At 41.1% G+C, this 19193-nt stretch overlaps 1 long non-coding RNA gene across 2 annotated transcripts in view; it reads left to right on the forward strand.

Annotated features, from left to right (window-relative positions):
- Positions 1–19193, forward strand: part of LOC143835437 (uncharacterized) — an 80978-nt gene that overhangs the window by 37234 nt on the left and 24551 nt on the right. Inside the window, exon 3 of one of the 2 annotated variants that reach the window (XR_013230152.1) lies at positions 11624–11825. The exons of the other annotated variant lie outside the window; for it this stretch is intronic. This is a non-coding gene — a long non-coding RNA (uncharacterized LOC143835437). Of the gene's footprint in view, positions 1–11623; positions 11826–19193 lie in introns of those variants that run through there. 2 annotated transcript variants of the gene reach the window in all.

Below are 19193 nucleotides of genomic sequence, written 5' to 3' on the forward strand. Positions count from 1 at the left end.
AGAGGGACCCGGCAACTGTACCTGTTCATAAAATCTCAGAATTATTTTTTAAGTGTAACTTTTAGTTTTGAAGAGCAAAACATTTGCTAATGGGCAGCAAAACTAATTAGCAGGTACATCATGTTCTTTAATCAACTGAAAAAATATGAGAATAATAGGGCAGAAAAAGTGGTGATCAGCAATACCCAGATGGTTAAATATTGATGTTCAGAATCCTATTATGGCAAAACAGCATCCTTTCAAAAGTGAAAATGAACTCCAGATGAGGAAAGCCCAGGGGAGCACAGATTTAAACGCAAAAATATAGTAAGGCAGGCCAAACTGGCTTCGGAGAAGCAACAAGCTAAATAGGGAAATAAAACTTAAACAAAAAAAGATTATATACTTAATTTTAAGAGCCTGGACCACTAGGGTGCAAGTATCATAGAGATGCTCAGAAAAATCCAAAATTATTGGGAGTTTATCTCACATTTTTCCTGTAAATTAACCCTTTGTGCATTTTCCCCCTTCCCTTTCAACCTTTCCAATCTTTGTCCATTTCAATCTTCGTCCTCCTTCCGGTATCTAAAAGTAGAATGTAAGAAGCTTGTCAGGATCATTTTCATAAGTTACCCTAATGCAAAACCATCAGAATAATCAGTTATTTTCAAGAATGGACTGAGAGATTTTTTTTCCTATTCCGTGCTTTTAAAATTCCTGAATATTCCTTTATGAAGCATTTTACTCCTTCTTACTTCTGATTTACCAAGGAGAATTTCTAAAATGAATACCTGAATTGTAGTTTGCCACAAATTTAGCTCTATTAATTATTTTTTCTTATGCTTTGTTCTACAAGACTGATATGCCCTTGCAGATTGACAAAACATTGTGAAAAGTAAGCTTAATGCAATATATGATTTACCAAGATCTGTGTGTGCATGCTGTGGGCGCATGACTGCAGTGTTTTACTGATGTGCTTGTCTGTTCTTGCACAGTATCAAAGTAATCTTGTGCAACTGTATGCACTATTAATTATGCTTTATCAGCCACCAGTTTGTCTCAGTTTTATCTTATTGGATGTGATTTGTACAGATGGACACAAACCATTAAAGAAACCTGGGTGTAAACTGCATGGAGCTTTTATTCCAACCTCAGATCGATTCAGTCCCTGCCCTCTACACATAATTCGATTTCAGTTTGGATTTGGGGCGATTTTGATTTTCCTTCTGCAGCAAGAAGGATTGATTTGGAGTGACCCTACCTTTATTATGCCATATCTGAGACTGCTGTTAATCCTGAATAAAGAAAGCTCCTTGGTAGAGAACCTCTGATAGGCTACACCTGGTCATGTGACACGCTAGCCTTAAAGGAGAAGCCCCTAACTTCTCTCAACTTCTGTCGGTCCTGGATTTTTCCTCCCTCCTCTGCCTTTTTCGATCCTCTCCCCCTCCCCTCCAAGAAAAGAAAGAGGCTCCCTGCTTGGCTTCTCCCCCCCCCCCTTCAAGAAAAGAAAGAAAGAGGCTTCACAAAAAGAAAGAAAGAGCCCCCCCCACCTTCTGAGCCTCCCTAACCACGTGCAGAAGACTTTCCTGTTTCAATGGAGAGGAGGGGGGAGAGGAAGACCCGAGTTCAAAGCGATCTGAATTCAACAGTATTGACAATGGAATAAAGAAAGTAAGTGCAGACTCTGCCCTGGTTCAGGTTCAAGACGTGTCCTGAACCCATACCCAGCTGCTCTGCAAAACCAAATCAGTCCAGGAAGTTCAGGATGTGGTGGGGTAGACTCCCAAATCTTTACCTGTTGCCAGGTGAAAATCCCCTGGTCCCTGACTGAGTAAGCTAGCTAAGTAATCCCCCACCCCAAGACCCAGCAGCAAAGCTCTTTCATGACTAGACCCTCTCCATTCAAGACAACACCAATAAAGGAAACACATCCTTGTTCTGTACTTATATCTGTACTCAGTATCATTGCAGTGACTGGGAACTCTGTTATTAATAGGCTCCCTATTTGTATTTCCAAAACTGGAAAACATGCCCCTACCATTGCCTAGTATTTTTGCACCAAAGTTTCTAGATGGGTTTCATTTTCTGAGCTGCTCTGAGTCATGGCCAAAAGTTCAGAAATTTCTTTGGACACTTCATGCATGTAAAATATCACCTCTCATGCCCTGATCTGGCCAGAATTAGGCATGAGTTTTGACTCGTCATATGTCTCGTGCTCACCCCTATAATGCTCAGGCAACCAATAACTCACCAAACTGTTTGGATGCACCTGAACAAATTTGATTGTGTCTCTTTGTATGATTAGATTGCCTGCTCATGTGACAATCAGTTTTCTTGCAGCTGCTGCCAATTCCTACCACCTCTCTTCTACAGCTGCTATCTCCAGGTGTTAAAAGTGCAAATAAGGAACAGAAATGTGAGGCTTCTTAATTGAGACTTACTACTGAGATGTCACTACCTTTGATGTTTGTCTGTCCATGAATTCACCTAAACTTGCAAACCCAGCCCACCAGATTAGAAGTCAGTGCTCCTAACCACTCCACCAAGCTGGCTAGGTGTAAGGCAGCTTCTTAGGCTGGTCAAAACCTTCTTGTTGTACTGCTCCGATGGCTCCTTTTCATGGTTTTTATTCTGCTGTTTTAATAGAAGCAGAAATATAATTGGAAATCTTATCTGTTGCTTTAGTAGTTCTTTCATTATTCACTTTTAAAAATGGATTCATTGATTTTATGGTTATTGGCATACATTTTAACTTTTGTCATGAGCTGCCTCAGGGGTTCTTTAATGAAGAACATGGTCAATAAATGTTTGAAACAGGTCCATAAATTCTTGGTTAGGCCCACATCCATTCAAATGTCAGCATCAAATGTGCTAAGGCCCTATATAGGGTAAGTTTGGATGTTTATGTTAACAAGGCTCCATTGAGCAATATGACCTTGATGTTTGTGAGGTAAAAAATTAAGCAGGTGCCACCTTTAAGCAAAACCAAGAATCATCCTGTCTTAGGGATCTACTTAAGTCAGCTCTTTGCAAGAAATCATCTTTTCTTTAACCAAAGTGAATATGTGCTTTCCAACAAAAAAAAAAACACATTTCTTCCCCCTCTGTTTGATGAATCCTTTTGAGTCCTGAACCATCCCGTTTATCATGCCAGCAGCCTCGTTGCTTGTGATTTGTATATTAAAAAGATTTTAATTGCCCAGGTAAGTGTCTGCACCTGTTAGGACATTGTATATTAGAGCACTTTATTTTAATCTTTTACATTATAGGGCACAATTCACCCATAAAATTATTCTCTACACAATTACAGCTCAGTTTTGCTGAGGTAAAAAGTGCAACTTAACAGTTTGGTTGGGCTCATTATTATTAAAATCATGGAAATTAGGATCATTAGATAGCAGTTGCGTAGTTAACTCCTGGTCATGCCTTTCCCTTTACAGTAGAAACACTGACAGGGATATAAATGAATTGTTACATTGGCAATATTTGGAATTAGATCTGCTGAGAAATATGGGAGAAACACTAGCTTAGGGACTATTTCTGGAATTCTGAGCCTTTTGTTCCCTTCCCAGTGCTGATTTGGAATTTTTTAATGGAAGATCTTGCACAACCTATGCACCACTGAGTCAAAAACAGCCTACCAAGAAATAACCAATTGCCTGTATTGATTAGATCCAACAAACTTTTCCATTGGTGAAAAAGGGAGGAATAGACTATCCCTTTTTTCCACTTTAAAAAGTGTGCTGATTTATACAGCCTGGTGTCACCTGAAGACCTTTTGCTATGTGGCAGGTAGACTCTATGGCATTATACCTTGCTGAGATCCCTCACCTCCCAAAGACCCACCCTCCCCTGGTTCCACCCACAAAATCCTGAGGTATATCCAAATCTAGAAGTGTCAACCCTAATGCTGAGGATCATGGGACCTGCACCAAAACGTGGAGTCAGGACTGTAACAAGGAGAGGAATTGTGTAAGATTGCATGAGAGAGCTGGCTGTATCCTATCCTGTGTTTGCTCCAGTGAGGAAACTTACTTCTCCCTGCAGGAAATGGTGCAGGGAGGGGGCACCATGGTTCACATCTGAGTTGTGACTCAGTAGTGCTTAGTATCTACCAAGAGCAAAATGCAGAACCTTGATTGTCTCATCTTGCCAGATTGTAACTGACTCGACTGTCAGGCTTGGAGTCTGCAGTCATCAGTGGTTCCCTGACTGGATAATAACAATCATGGATGCCAGGTTTGATTGCAGTGCTTGCACAGACCTTGGCCTGGACATATTGCATGAGTATTATATGTTGTGCAGGTCAAGAGCTCGATAGGGATCATTTAAGGCATACCTTAAAGTCAGATTTCCTATGCGAGATGTGTAAACATTTGTTATTGCATAAGTCAACTTTACATGCTGACATTTTACCAAATCTCAGACTTGTATTTAGTTTTACCTTCAACTTCTAGGAGGGAAAGCCCTGCTGCTTTGGTGATGACTCCTGCAAAGTCCTAAACTGTTCTCTGTTTTGCTTTTGTCAAACCTTAATGTCAGATGCCCAGCACCATCACCTCTGCCGGATAATGGAGTGTGTGCCTTCTTAAGACCTTTACCACTGTTTCATACATTTAACCCCCCCCCCCAATCATTCCATTGTTTATCTGGACTCAATTCCTGTCAATGCTTTGAAAGAAGACAAAGTAGATCAATAGTATTATCGGTTCAATTTCATCCCTGGAGTAACACCATTAGTTCTTATGGCATTTCTTCAGGAGTAGATTTGACTTTTTTTATAAGATTCATAAAGGCTTCAGAAAGTGATTCATGAATATCAGGCAAAAGAATACACACGCACACACACACAGGCAAAAGAATACACACGCACACACACACACAAAGATGCTGAGCCCACCAAAGCATATTGCGTTAATTAGAAGCACAGTTTCTCTTTGGGAGTTAGACAAAAAGCAGAAGATCCTTCATTTTATTTCTATCTATGTATTTTGGTAAACATGCTCTTTTCCTCAAGCACTTTATGAATTAATGAAAAGAAGTGGGGGGGGGGAAGCTTCTTAGGTGTTCTTTTATGATATGTAGTAAAAACAAAACAATACACGGTTGTGAATTTAGGGAGAAGACCCTTTTGGCATTTCAGGGGAGTTGGTAGTTTTCTATTCCTCAGTAAATGATTGTTTGAAATGTTCTGTGCCCCCTTATCAAATTAATATTTATATCCCATTGTACACAGCATGTATAGCTAGCATGTCAGAACATGGCAAAAGCCCAGAAAAACACTCAGACACCTGAAGGGGCTAAAACGACAACTTGTTCTCCAAACATTCAGTTGTGTCACATTGTCTCCTTACTTCCTTTCCCGTAGCTTGACCCATGGGATGAGAGAACTATTTTTGCGACCAGTATTTTTGCTGTCAGGACAGAGAGGACTGGAACAATTGAGGTTTAAACCAGGATCACCTACAACTATGCTATGTTGTCCCTTGTGGGGAATCATGGAACTGCAAATTAAAAATTTCCTCAGATTATCTATTCTTTCCAGGTTTCACTCAATTTGGCAGTTCACTGCTTTCTCCAGACATGATCATTCCAGGCAATCAGTTCTTTATGCTGACACTTCAAGCATCGCAAGTTGAAAACACACGTTTATTTATCTTGCTACAGGCTCTGGTGTGACAAATCTGTTTTGGGTGGGTGGTAACCCTCCCATGTTTCTTTGGCTATAGGTAATGCTTCTGTGATGTCTAACTGAAAGCAATTTGGTTGGCCCCAATGATGCCTTTGAGCAAACAGATGATATCATATGCTACAGCCCTTGTGCAGTCCCCCCAGCATCTCCTGTCCATCAGAAGCACGGTGTTGGCTAGTACGGGAAACTGTACGGGTAGAGCTGCCTATCTCCAGGTTGTGGCTGGAGATCTCATGGGATTATAGCTACTTTGGAATGGGGACTCTATGGCACTATCCTCCCATTGAAGTCATTCCCCCACCTGTCTAAGGCCCCACCCTCAAAGTATTTCTGAACCCAGGGCTGGCAGCCCTATGCAGGAGACAGATAGATGTGGGAAGATATTTTCTGCAAACTCCAGTCATGATTCTTGATACTCAATAGGCAGTAGGTACACAGTCATAGAATCCAGATTCCTCTTTGTTTAGTCTTTTTAATATATATATATATATATATATATATATATATATATATATATATATATATATATATATATATATATATATATATATATATATATATATATATATATATATATATATATACACACACACATATACATATATATATATATATATACACATATACATATATATATATATATATATATATATATATACATATATAATTTAAACTGAAATTGTCCCACAATAACTTTTGCCTGTTTAAAGTGCTATCAAGTCAACTAATGGTGACCCCCAGCAAGGGGTTGCCAAGGCAAATGAGAAATAGGAGGTTTGCCATTGCCTTTCTCTGCAGTCTTCCTGGGAGATCTCCCTTCCAAGGGAAAACCCTGCCTATCTTTCAAGAGCTGGCATGATGGAGCTATACCATGTTGACTTCACTCCTGGTTTCAATAATTTACAATTTAAATGGTCTCCATTCTTCTGGCCTGTTGCAAGTGAGAACATAGTCCACGTTTCAGGCTGTTTCTTCCAGAGGAAGAGACCATAGAGTTGTAAGAGGCTTCAGGGACTGTCAGATGGTTTCCTGTTTCATAAGTAATACACAGAAGGAATACATGTTGCAAAAAAGAATTATAGTCACCCTCTATTAATTTGAAAATAAGTTGATTTGAAGGGTTTCTCTGTCCAGGGCACCCACCTACATCTCCCACAGGCATCATTAGAAAAGAAACATATGCTGTGATATCATTACAGTTTCCATCCTTGCTACATTCCCTTGAAAGTTCTTTGCAGAAGGCATAGAAAAACTCAGTGTGATTATATTAATTACTTTTATGTCACTGTAAAGATACAGGTCAGCCGAGCCACAGATCCACAACAGTATCGAGCTAGGCCCAGAGTCCAAAATGATCCTTATAAGGGAAGATTAAAACAGAGGGCATAGAAAGGACAAAATCTCAGAAAAAGCTTTTTTTTTTTAAAGCTATCTAGGTCCCTTGGCATCCAAGCCCAATCTCAAAGGAATCTCACTGACGGAAATATCACTTTACCTTTCCCCCACAATTATATCCCAAATGTCAATTATTTTATGCAGAGCAACTCCAGGCTCCAATACATAGTGGCCCAGAACCACATATAAAATAAGTTGGCCAGATCCCCTCTGACCACTGGGGGGGGGATGGGGATGGGGTTTGGGATAGGCTTACCAGGAGTAGGGAGTTTCACCCAACAGTTCAGCAATGTGCCCATGTAACTTCCAACAGGACTCAGAATGCCTTAGATATGTTTGGGTGCAAAAGTTTGGGGGCAAAAACTCTATGCCTAAAATCCAGTGTTTTGCCCCACTGCTCCTGATATGCCTGCATCACTTCTGGGTCATGATGAAGTCACATAGGCATGTTGCCAAAACATCAGGTGTTTCTCCACCTGACTGTCAACGGCCACGAAATGGGGCACCTGCACTAGAGATCTGGCAACCCAGATATAGAAGCATGACCCATGTATTTCCCTGAACATTTTTATTGCTTTTCCATAGATGCACTATACATTATACAAAGAAATCTCAACATTAAGAAGAAGAGAAGAAGAGAAGAAGAAGAGTTGGTTCTTATATGAAGCTTTTCGCTACCCGAAGGAGTCTCAAAGCGGCTTATAGTCGCCTTCCCTTTCTTCTCCCCACAATAGAAACCTAGTGTGCCTTTATATACACAGCTGAAAAGGAAGGAGACAAAAATCTTGAATTACTGGAGAATTACACGCCTTTATGGTTGATGATGAAGAAATGGAAATGGTTCAAGATTTTCTATTCCTTGGCTCTGTCAACAACCCAAAGGAGGACTGCAACCAAGAAATCAGCATAAGATAGAGATTGGGAAGGGTAGTCAGGAAGGAGCTAGAAAATATTCTTAAGTGTAAGGATGTGTTACTGGTGATCAAGGTCAAAATAATTCATGTAACTGTATTCCACATTACTATGGTAAAACTGGACAATGAAGAAAGCTGACAGGAAGAACATTGATTCCTTTGAGATGTGGTGCTGGAGAAGAGAGTTACAGACAAATAAATAGGTTCTAGATCAAGTCAAGCCTGAATTCCTCCAAGACTAATAAATAGGTTCTAGATCAAGTCAAGCCTGAATTCCTCCAAGAAGCTAAAATGAGGCTCAGTTTAGAGAAGCCTCTAAACTGTGGCTATTTGGGAATGTCAGCCTCCAGGTTGGACCTGAGGATTCCTGGAATTACAGCTCATCTGCAGACTACAAAGATCAGTTCTCCTATATAAAATGGATGCTTCAGAGGGTTTTACTTCTTCTTCTCCTTTATGGGATTTTACCCCACTGAGGTCCCTATCCTCCTTAGGGTCTACCCCCAAACCTCCAGGAGTTTCCCAACCAATCTGGTAACCTTACCCTTCCCTCAGCTCCCTGCTGGGGGCCATGGGGGACCTGGCAACCCTAATTTTGGTTCCATTAGAAGACAATTCATTGGAAAAGACAGTCGTGCCTGGAAAAGTTGGAGGCAGCAAGAAAAGAGAAAGACCCAGCAGGAGATGACTCAATCAAGGTCCAGGAAATCACAGCCCCTAGTTTGCAAGATTGTTAACAAGAGGTTGTTTGAGAGGTCATAAATGCATAGGGGCACCATAAGTAGGAAGTGACTTGACAGCACATAATGGGCATGCATATTTAGACAATGTTCTGATGCATGGGCACACACATACCATATATACACCTTGCACCCAGAATGGTAGTTCTGAAGGAGTTTCTTTGTTTTAAATGTTCTTTGCTTTAAATGGTATAAAAGTACCCTTGTACTGTTCTGCAATCTGGAAAGAATTTTAAAAATACGTATCCCTTTAAAACGTCTCTGTTTTTCATTTTTAAATACAGTATCTATTGCTGTATGCATTTGAGAAATGAGATCACAAGAAAAACCCCAGGGTCTGTCCTCATGAGTCCCCTCCACACATCCTGTATACATTTCCATTAACTTGGAACTCCCAAATCCAGTAAGTAATATGGCAGAACGGGATTTCATCCCTGTCCCTAGGTCTAATGAGGAGAAGTTGCTCTCTTCTGAAGTACGATTCTTTCACACTCTCTCTCTTTCTCGCAAAAATAAAATAAATGTTGCCAATAAAATTACATTCAGAGAGAAATAGAATGTGTGGCTATATTACTCCCATGCATACCACATTCTAATACTGCTGTACATTTTAGGATATTTTCTAAATTGCCAAATGACTTTGGCCTTTACAAAATGGGTAAGTGGCCATGGTTAGTTAACAAGCATTGCCTTGACACTTGTGGTGTGTGTGTGTGTGTGTGTGGAGGAGCAGCAGATTTTCTTTTAATAGAAACCATTGTCTGAAAAGCAGGAATCTGCAATAATGGGTGGAATGGTTTGGGGCAAGGTTTTGAGCAACCGCCATGAAGGAAAGTCCCATTCCATCACCTCCTGAGCATTTTCACATGGGACATCTACATCCCCCTAATTGATTGATTGATTGATTGATTTGATTTGTATGACCGCCACTCTCGGAAACCGGCTTGCGGCAGTTCACAATAATTTACTACAAATCAATACATTAAAACCATTAAAATTCCCCATTAAAACCCCATAAACAATGACTCAGTCATAATGATGGTGGTAAATAACTATTACCACACAGGCCCACTGGATGAGCAGAAGGGAGCGGATGGATAATTGGGCATGGGTGGAACAATCTAGGGAACCAGGCCAGTCTAATACTGGCTAATCTGATTATCCAGTATTACAGGGCTAATCTGAGTGAGGTAGGCTTGCCAACCTCCAAGTGGGGCCTGGAGTTCTCCCAGAACTACACCTGATCTTCAAATTAGATGGAGAAGAAAAAGAGTTGGTTCTTATATGCTGCTTTTCTTATATGCTGCTTACTGTCACCTTCCCTTTTCTATCCCCACAACAGACACCCTGTGAGGTGGGTGAGGCTGAGAGAGCCCTGATATGACTGCTTGGTCAGAACAGCTTTATTATTGCCATGGTGAGCCCAAGGTCACCCAGCTGGATGCATGTGGGGGAGCATGGAATCAAACCTGGTTTGCCAGATTAGAAGTTCCTGATCCTAATCACTACACCAAAAAATCAGTTCTCCTGGAGAAAATGGAAGTTTCAGAGGGCACACTGTATGGTATACCATAGATTCTACTCTCAAATCTCCAGGACTTTCCTAAGCTAACCATAAAACCTAGAGCAAATCTACTGTTAGAGGCAGAGAGGGAGTGAGGGGGAGGCCCCTGAGAAGTTTCATGGTTCCCCTCAGCAGATGTATGGTAAACTGAGGGAGATGGAGTCCTCACTAGGGGCAAGAAGACTTCATCCATACATTTTAGGCCAGCATCTACTTGAGTATCAGGGACTGTTTTTTTTTTTTCCTCTCCTGTCTGGAAGACAATTTTTACAGTGGAAGTCTGAAAGGATGATGGTTAGGAATGGCTCAGTGGATGGGACGAGACTCAAGGATAGTGTGTCTGTTCTTGTATGCAGAAGGCCCCATGCTCAATCCCTGGCATTGCCAGCTAAAAGGATCAGGCAGCAGTTGATGTGAAAGATCTCTAAACTAAAACCAGACAGAATAAACAATGATTCCATTGATAGACCAATGGTATGTGGGTATGAGTGGCCAAAGGTACCTAGGGATTATTGCAAAGTGGAAATTTGAAACCGGATCTCACAATCCTAGTGTGGCACTGTAATCACAGTAAATACCATACTGGATTTCCATTATGCCATGCTGGTATTTTCCTGTGTTGTACTGATTCATCTGTTATACTTTGGCAGACCTATTTAGGTGGGGCCCCCACTGCAGTGTTTTGTTTCTATGGCAAACTGAGTTCAGTTTGGTTATGTTACTGCCAGTTTCTTGGGTGTCAACTCTTCTTGAGGCATTATAATTTGTTGGAGACACTCCTTGCCCTCACAGATCTAGGGGAGGGGCTGGGAGACCTGTCATCTCCCAGGGTTTTCTGTACCAGCAATAAAAGTTGTGTGTGTGTGTGTGTGTGTGTATGAAGGGGGGGGGGGTTACCTTTGGACTAAGGCATGGTTCTGACCAACACAATTCATGACTTGCCAAGAGTTACATGTTCCTCAAACCATTTTATTGTGGTCTAGCTGCTAGCAGATCTTTGACAGCCTCTTTTGTAGAAATGAAATGAAGTGCTTCGTCCTCTGCACATTTGTGTAATCCTTTGCAAAATAAGCTAGTGGCCATCATCACATTGTCGGCAGTTAATTCCACTAGTCAATTACGCCTAGCATGTTGAAGCAATTTCTTCTTTTGACTGTCTTCAACCTGCTGCCAATCAAGTTGATTGGGAGATTCTCTGACTTCTGCTACTAAGAAAGAGGTTGAAAAATGTCTCTTTGCCCAGTCTTCCCAGCATTGCACATGCGTTTATAAACCTCTGTCATCCCCCACCCCCCAATTCATTGTTCTTTTTTCCTGTTCTTATCTTAAAAAACAGATGGGGCTGTTCCTGAACGTGGAATAAATATGGGACCTGTGGAAGTCAAGAGTCTTAAAGGCTGTTTAAGAAGAAAAAGTGTACTGCGTAGTTTGACCAGAATGGTTTCTATCCCAGCCTTCTACTGACAGATTGAACCCAAGTGGCTTTGTGAATGCAATTAATGTATCTTAGATATCAGAGAAACAGGATTAAAAACAAACAAACATCGTAACTTTGGTTCATTACTAGGGATAGGAGAAATAAGAAGGTCCAGTAAAGAAGCTTAAAATTATTTACAGGTAATGCACATCTTTTGATGAGCGCATAAAGTTGTAACATTTTAGATTTTAAGTTTTTGGGTGTACAGAACAGTCGAAATCCTTACCTTTTATTCTTGAAGTAATTCCCTCAACCTCAGGATTATCACAATGCAAATGTGACTTCCTCTCAGACACTATAGATCTTTAGGCAATTTTCTCAGGCATTCATTATCCTAGCCTGCTTCTTCACAGAAGACAGATTCTGAGGGCCATTCCGCACAACTTAAATGCAGCCGAAGTCTTACCTTTTGTAAACACTATTAATTTAACGTTCCTCATGATGTTGTAAACAAACCGCCAAACTCTAGCAACGATTGGAATGTTATAGCGCTTAGGGGAAAATCCAGAAAAGTGGATTCCCCCTGAAAAAACCACTACACTTCTGAGCACAAGCCACAACACATCAACAAAAGACATGTGCATTCTCAAAATAGTGGTAGAAAGAATGTCCCTCCCTAGCTCTCACCCCCGAGCTTCCGGAGATGCGATCGACATTTTTTTCCCCTTAAACCGGCGAAAACAATGAATAAGCGAGGCTTCTTTGGCTGAAGTTCCTCCACTTAACATTAAAACAAAGTTCCCTTCTGCAACTGTCTTTAAAGTTTCTGAGCACAATACAGCCCCCTGTTTGATACTGCCCGTAATTTCGGCCAGAAATTGCACCCATCGGGGGGAATTTTTTTTTTACTTGAAGAGTGTGTAAACGATTAAGCGCCAGCACCTATGCCAGTGAAAAAGGTCTTTCTAAGACATTGAATGAACAAATATCCGTAGCTACTGGTGTTTTCGGTTTTTTAAAAAACAGTTTTTAAAGGGAAAGGGGCTTTTCGGGAGCATGAACACAACAGTTCATTGGTTGTTCTGTTTGATTGATGGCCAAGGGCGGGAAGAAAAATATCGCCTCCTTTGTTGCGATTCCGGTGAGACTGGAAACCTGTGGGGAATGAATAGACCACTACTGTGACTTCAATATTCTGCTAGTATTGAAGGTGCGCAGAATGACAAAATTCCACTATTAAATATAGTGTTTCGGCATACTGCAAACATTTAGCAACATTGGTCCTTTTGCGGAATTAGAATGAGACTTCCAAAGTCTCCTTAAAAAGAATGATCAGTTTACCCCTCTGAAGTACAAAATATCCCCCCAAACATCCACTGACCTAGTTTGCTCACACTCAAAGCAGACAGGGAGCCCTAATGGCCTGAAACAGGTTCTCGCCCACCTAATACTCTCAAATGAGGTAAGTAGACAGTGTAACCGTTTAATCTCTCTCACCCAACTCCTCCCATGTGGCTTTTCAGCCACCCAGGGGTTCTGATGGGCTGTTGACTGTTCTTCACATGCACCAAACAAGCAGACAGGAGAGTGGTAAATGACAGAAAGGGACAGGGCCTTCATCCAGCTTTTACATAATCTATAGTTGCCAACTTTTCATATTTGCCCCCATTGCATTAAACATCTTTGAGTACTATTCTCTGAGGAAGCTAATCAGGTGAGAAGTTTTTTTTAGCTGATTGGCAACCATACCATAAAACCTTATGTAGCATGTAATATTTACCTGGAAGGAAAAGAACTGAACAAGATTTGAATGTGGACTATGAAACCATGATGAGCTGGATCCCTACAGATCTATTCCACTAATGGTGGTATAAGGAGCATAAGGAGCTTTCTCCTGAACAGAAGGGGAAAGGTCATTACATTAGTAAAATGGATCTCTGGGATGTTACTGTTTACTTTTCATGCTGAGAATCACTTGGGTCTCAATTCCTTATCCACAGGCAGCCAGCTGGGTGGTTTTGGGCTCGCCTCAGCACTGATAAAACTGTTCTGACCAAGCAGTAATATCAGGGCTCTCTCAGCCTCACCTACCTCACAGGGTGTCATTTGTGGGGAGAGGAAAGGGAAGGTGAATGTAAGCCACTCTGAGACTCCTTCGAGTAGAGAAAAGCAGCATATAAGAACCAATTCTTCTTCAAAACTCTCCTCTCTACATGGTATGATCCTGATCTGAACTGGGGGGTCGGGGTTCCCAATAACAGATCTTCCAGTGTCTCTTAAGGTTCAACACTCATAATCAGGCCATTATAACTATGTAGTAAGTCATAGGTGCATACATCGATCTCTTTTTTCCATTAAATCATAATGGTTGGCCCAGCAGGGTACTATTTAGCTTGTGTAGGGTACAACAATTTCACTATATCCAAGATCTACTGCAGACATGTTAGTCTACTCTCACTGTCTTGGGAACAATACTGAATCTCTCCCTAATTTAGATGTGCTGCCAAACCTCTTCCCAGACCATAATTTTCTTCAGCCAGGTTCAAACTCCAGCAACTGAATTGGAAGGGAAAGCAAACACAAACAAAATTAAACGGTTTGATTTCTTGAGCCACCAGTGAGCTGTGTTGGAGTGATCATGGCTATTTGTGTCATAAATTAAGGGGAGAAAATTAATCAATGTATTCGTAATTCACATCACAGGAAGAGAGCCATTTATGGAAGATGAGGGGGTAATTTCAGGACATTGCTGATATTTCTTCACAAGCATCTACCTTTCTGATTATTGCAAGTTATAAAAAGCATAGCCTCATTTAAAAGAAATTAATGTTGACTGTACCAAGGAGCAGGCATTTGAACTTTGTTATGAATGTTTTCCCCAAAGTGAACCTTGCATGGTAACTCTACACAGCCCCCACTTCCTTACCAAAGCTAATCAGCCGCATCTAGAATTAATGAATGCACTTCTTCTATTTATCCCCACCTCTACTACCTTCCCTTCCCTTTGTTGTCTCCCTTATGCCAAACTGTATGCTGTGAGTTCCTCAGGGCACGGATCTACCCTTTTCTGCTCTGTAAAATGCCATGTACTTTGATAGCGGTGTTATTGATAATGATTAATGCAATTTCTCTGAGTTATAGCTATGTTGGACATCTGTAGGAAGGGGAGTAGCCACCAAGCATGACTCTCTAGAGTCACGGACATTTGGACATTGAGTGTCAAAAGATGGGTGACTTAGCTGAGCAGAGCAATTGAGATTAAATTCAGAGAAGATAGCAGTCTTCTAAGGGATAGCAGATGGCTGCTACCCTGGGGGTAAAACTAACTTACTCCCCTGTAAATGCCACAGAAAACACAACACATGTACCAACCACTCCGAGGTAAGCATGTCTTTGGCACAACAGCTTGCTATTTTTTGAACTGCAACACAGTGACTTAATTGATTTTCTCTTTCTTCTTTGCAAAAGACAGCTGAATGTCAAAGGTCTTTCCTTTGTGAAGCACTGGAAAAACCTGTTGTCAGACAACCTCTTCCCATTTAATAATTCATCCCATTTTGTAAGGGAAAAGCAGCCGACATACAGTAAATCTAGTTCACATTGAAACAGCCGCAATGAGCTGTACTAAGGAGAATAAATAATCTCGTGTACCCACTGAAAATTAAACATATAAGGAACTCGGTCCCCTACCCCCACTGCTCCCCTCCTGGAAAAAAAAATTATTACCAAAGGCTATCGTTTAGAAGGCAAGATGGAAACCTTGAAGGGAACGAGAACACCGAACGGCCGTTTTCCAAGTGGCAGACAAATTATTTATGCTATTTCTTCTATACATAAGGAATTGAGCTAAATGAACAATGTTTAAGCATGTCAGGGTTTCATCAATTTTGCATGAGCATTCACAAATATCCTGGTGGGGGTAATTGCTTGCAAATACATTTAAACTAATGATATGTTATATCCTTCCTTGATATAAAACTATTAAAAGATACGTTATTGCATTTGACAATGCCACGCGGCTGGGTCAACTCCTAATGACAGATTTCAGCATTTGTAAATTAAGATACACTCTGCTGGAAGCAAATATTTTGTAAAAATAAAAGCTATATACTATGCAAGTCGGATCATTTATCTACAGCTTCTCTGTAGTTTATGTAAGAAATGAGTATGTATGGAAGATGGAAATGAGGTATGAGGATGTTGTGATTAGCTTGTTAGCTTGAATCTCAAGAGTTGTAGCTTCATGGCTTCATCAACCAATGAACAGAAGAAATTCCCTTGTTGGGCCACGCCAAAGGTCCGGCTTCCTTTAACAACAGGTGGCATATTTGAACTTCAAAGCTGGGCATTATAGTAATTCCTCATATTTTGCTGCTCAGTGTCTGAGAACCACAGGATTGCTGCCAGCTTGGGGTAGTGGTTAAGAGTGGTAGCCTCTAAGAACTTATGTTGATACATACATTTAAAAGCTTCTTTCAAACACTGATAGTGCTAATTTGGCCAAAATGTTTTTTTGGGGGGGCGAGGGGGGTAGAAATCATAGCTGAAAAGAATTTGCAGGGAACAAGTATCAGATTTTCACATGATGCTCCAGGTCCACAGTATAGTGTTGAAGAAATTCTCACTCAAATTTTCCGACTTGAAAGTCTAAATATATCTATATTTTTAAATTCATTATTTGACTATAAGCTCCAATTGCTTTTCTGTTCGTGGCTGAAAGGGGTGAATTTTAGAGAATGAGCTTTCTGTGTTAATATTTAGATTTAGTTACAACTGTTGAGTGTCAAGCACCCCACATTTCTGCTTGAGATGTCTCTCAAATCACTCTGCTCTTAAACTCATAATATCTTGGTGTGATTTTTCTGGAGGTGTCTTGTCAGGCCAAGCCACTGGAAGTGTTCTATGTCAAATTTAGTTTCTTGGGCTCTGCCAAGAAATATATAAATAGATATAGAATGAGAGCATAAACCCCAGGTTTCTAAGAGCCTGCAATTACAATATCCCATTAAGCTGGGATGTGAGAAGCCTTGCTTTGCATTTTCTGGCAAGATGGCACCGACAGGAGATGTGGATGTGGCCACCCCCCAAAAAAATCTGCTACCTAGGACAACTCTTTGTCTTACCTTATTGTCTAGCTAGCTATGTCCTAACTAGGGGTTACTGGAATTGTTTAAGATGAATACAGACCAGAGAACCTGGCCAGTATAGCTGATCCTGAATAAAGCTGTTCCCCCCCCCCCCAGCTTTTTCAAGTATATTCAGCTGCTGGCGGAGTGGTTTAAAGGGCTATGGGATTAACTTTCAGTTCTTCTCTAGGGCTCTTTCCTAACTTTCACCCTGGTTTCAAGGACAACAGGAGGGAGGAAGAAGAGGTATCTTTGCAGCCCAATGGTAAAAGCACCTTAGGGGGAGCTCTAGTGCCTTTGAACCATTATTGCAATACTTTTGCAAATGCCATTGCATTATATGTTTGCAACTTGCAAGGTTGCTGGCTTGAAATGTGACTACTTTGCTTTTCCCACCCATTTCCCAAGGAACAGGAGGGAGGGAATGGAAAAGCAGTGGCACTTTGGCAAATAGGATTTCAAATTAGGAGGAAACACTGCTCAAAGAAGTTTGGTCTTTTTTTTGGCTGAACTAGACACTGAGAGAGGTCTGGAGATTGTTCACTGGCTATGACTGCTGCTTTGATCCTGAACCAGCTACCTAAAAGACACTCTGCTATGGACTTCAGATCAGATCCTGCCTGCCTGGAGAAAAGTGAAAATAGCTACTGATTTGACAGAGCAACATTTTAAAAATAGTTTTCTTATTTTACTGTTAGTTATTTTTTGGGCTTGATGGATGGTTGTGAGGTGCAGTAAGGCCAAGACAGTTTTGGAACTGTCACAGGTACACCTATTCTTCTGAGCTCATTACACTGGTTCTGTTGCTGGCCTTGCAAAAATGCCCTCCAACCCCCGCTCCCACATAACTTTCTGTAAAGATTCTTTGGGATACTCTTCTGGGCTTGTATTGCCTTGCTATCCCCCCATTGGAAACAATGGAATATAGGGGCACCTTCTTTGGGTGTCCATAGAATTAATTAATTAATTTGCTGCCCTCCCTTTCACCTCTGGGTGGTTTACATTATAACTTTCATAACAATACACTACAGTGAAGCATTCAGATATAACAGTACAAAAAATTGTATCAATAGTATAATAACAACAGGACCCCCTGGTTCAATCTTTTTGAAATGTGAGTGTTCTTTTGAAAAGATGCTCCAGCAGTTTGGTGCCTTTACATCACCCTCCCATCACCACTGAATATGCACCAGGATAGATTTACCATTGACTTTAATGGCCCCCATGGGGTATAATGGACCCCCCCCCCAAAAAAAAAATCAGGATTCCTGAATATTACTAAATTCAAATACGATTCCAGTATTGGGATTTGGGAACATCAAGAAATACTGATATTTTCCAGACTATGTATGTTAATAAGGAAAATATGTCCAGGAGTGTGCCACCCCAAAAGACCCCTCACTCCAAAGGAGAGGGGTTTTTCCAGCATTTGTACAAAGAAAGAAAATCCTGTGAGTTGGCTCATCTCTCCTTTTCTCCACGCCGTCTTCAAGGCACCTCCATCTGACATTAGTCTAGAGCAGGGGTAGTCAAACTGCGGCCCTCCAGATGTCCACGGACTACAATTCCCATGAGCCCCTGCCAGCGAATTGTAGTCCATGGACATCTGGAGGGCCGCAGATTGACTACCCCTGGTAGTGGTTATGGAGGCATGAAGAGCAGCTCTCATTTCTGTGCCAGCCTTGGGATGAATGTGACTATATGTTTATTCAGTTGTTTAAAGATGCAATTAAACACAAAAATAACTGCGATCTTTATTAATTCCCCAGATATAATTTTAAACAGAAAGCAATGTGAGTTCAGGCCTATTGGGACTTAGTGAAAGAGTTCTGATACCACCCCTCCCCCCCCCCACACACACACATACTCCGGAACCTTATGACTGTACAAGTGATATCAGTACATATTCCCTTAATTGTTTCTTGGGACTCTGGGAGATTTCACTATGTAATTTTTAAGATTGCACAACTTCCCCAAAGTAATGAAGCTGGCCTCTCACTAAGGAATGCAGGGAGGGCAGAAATCAGGCTTCATGTGCTACCAGCATACACTGGGCAAGCCTGACAATCTCCCCCTCCCCAAGTTCAAGGGAAGCCACTGACTACCTTCCTTTCCTTCCTGGGCTGCAAAGAGGCAGGCGGCTAACACTCAAACTCCTCACCCAATGATATCGATTACCTTTAATGGAATAAAAACTCAAATACGTACAGGTAGCCACAGCTCAAGTAAACATACAAGGTGTACACAGAAAACCAAATACACATCCTAAGATTTTGACAAACGCAGAGTTAAGCCTTAATGTTGTACAAAATATATTTGCAACCTTAGCCAGTCAGACATGGTTCTTCTCACTAAGCAGGACT

Source organism: Paroedura picta, chromosome 1 (assembly GCF_049243985.1).
Source record: "Paroedura picta isolate Pp20150507F chromosome 1, Ppicta_v3.0, whole genome shotgun sequence".
Lineage (NCBI taxonomy): Eukaryota > Metazoa > Chordata > Lepidosauria > Squamata > Gekkonidae > Paroedura > Paroedura picta.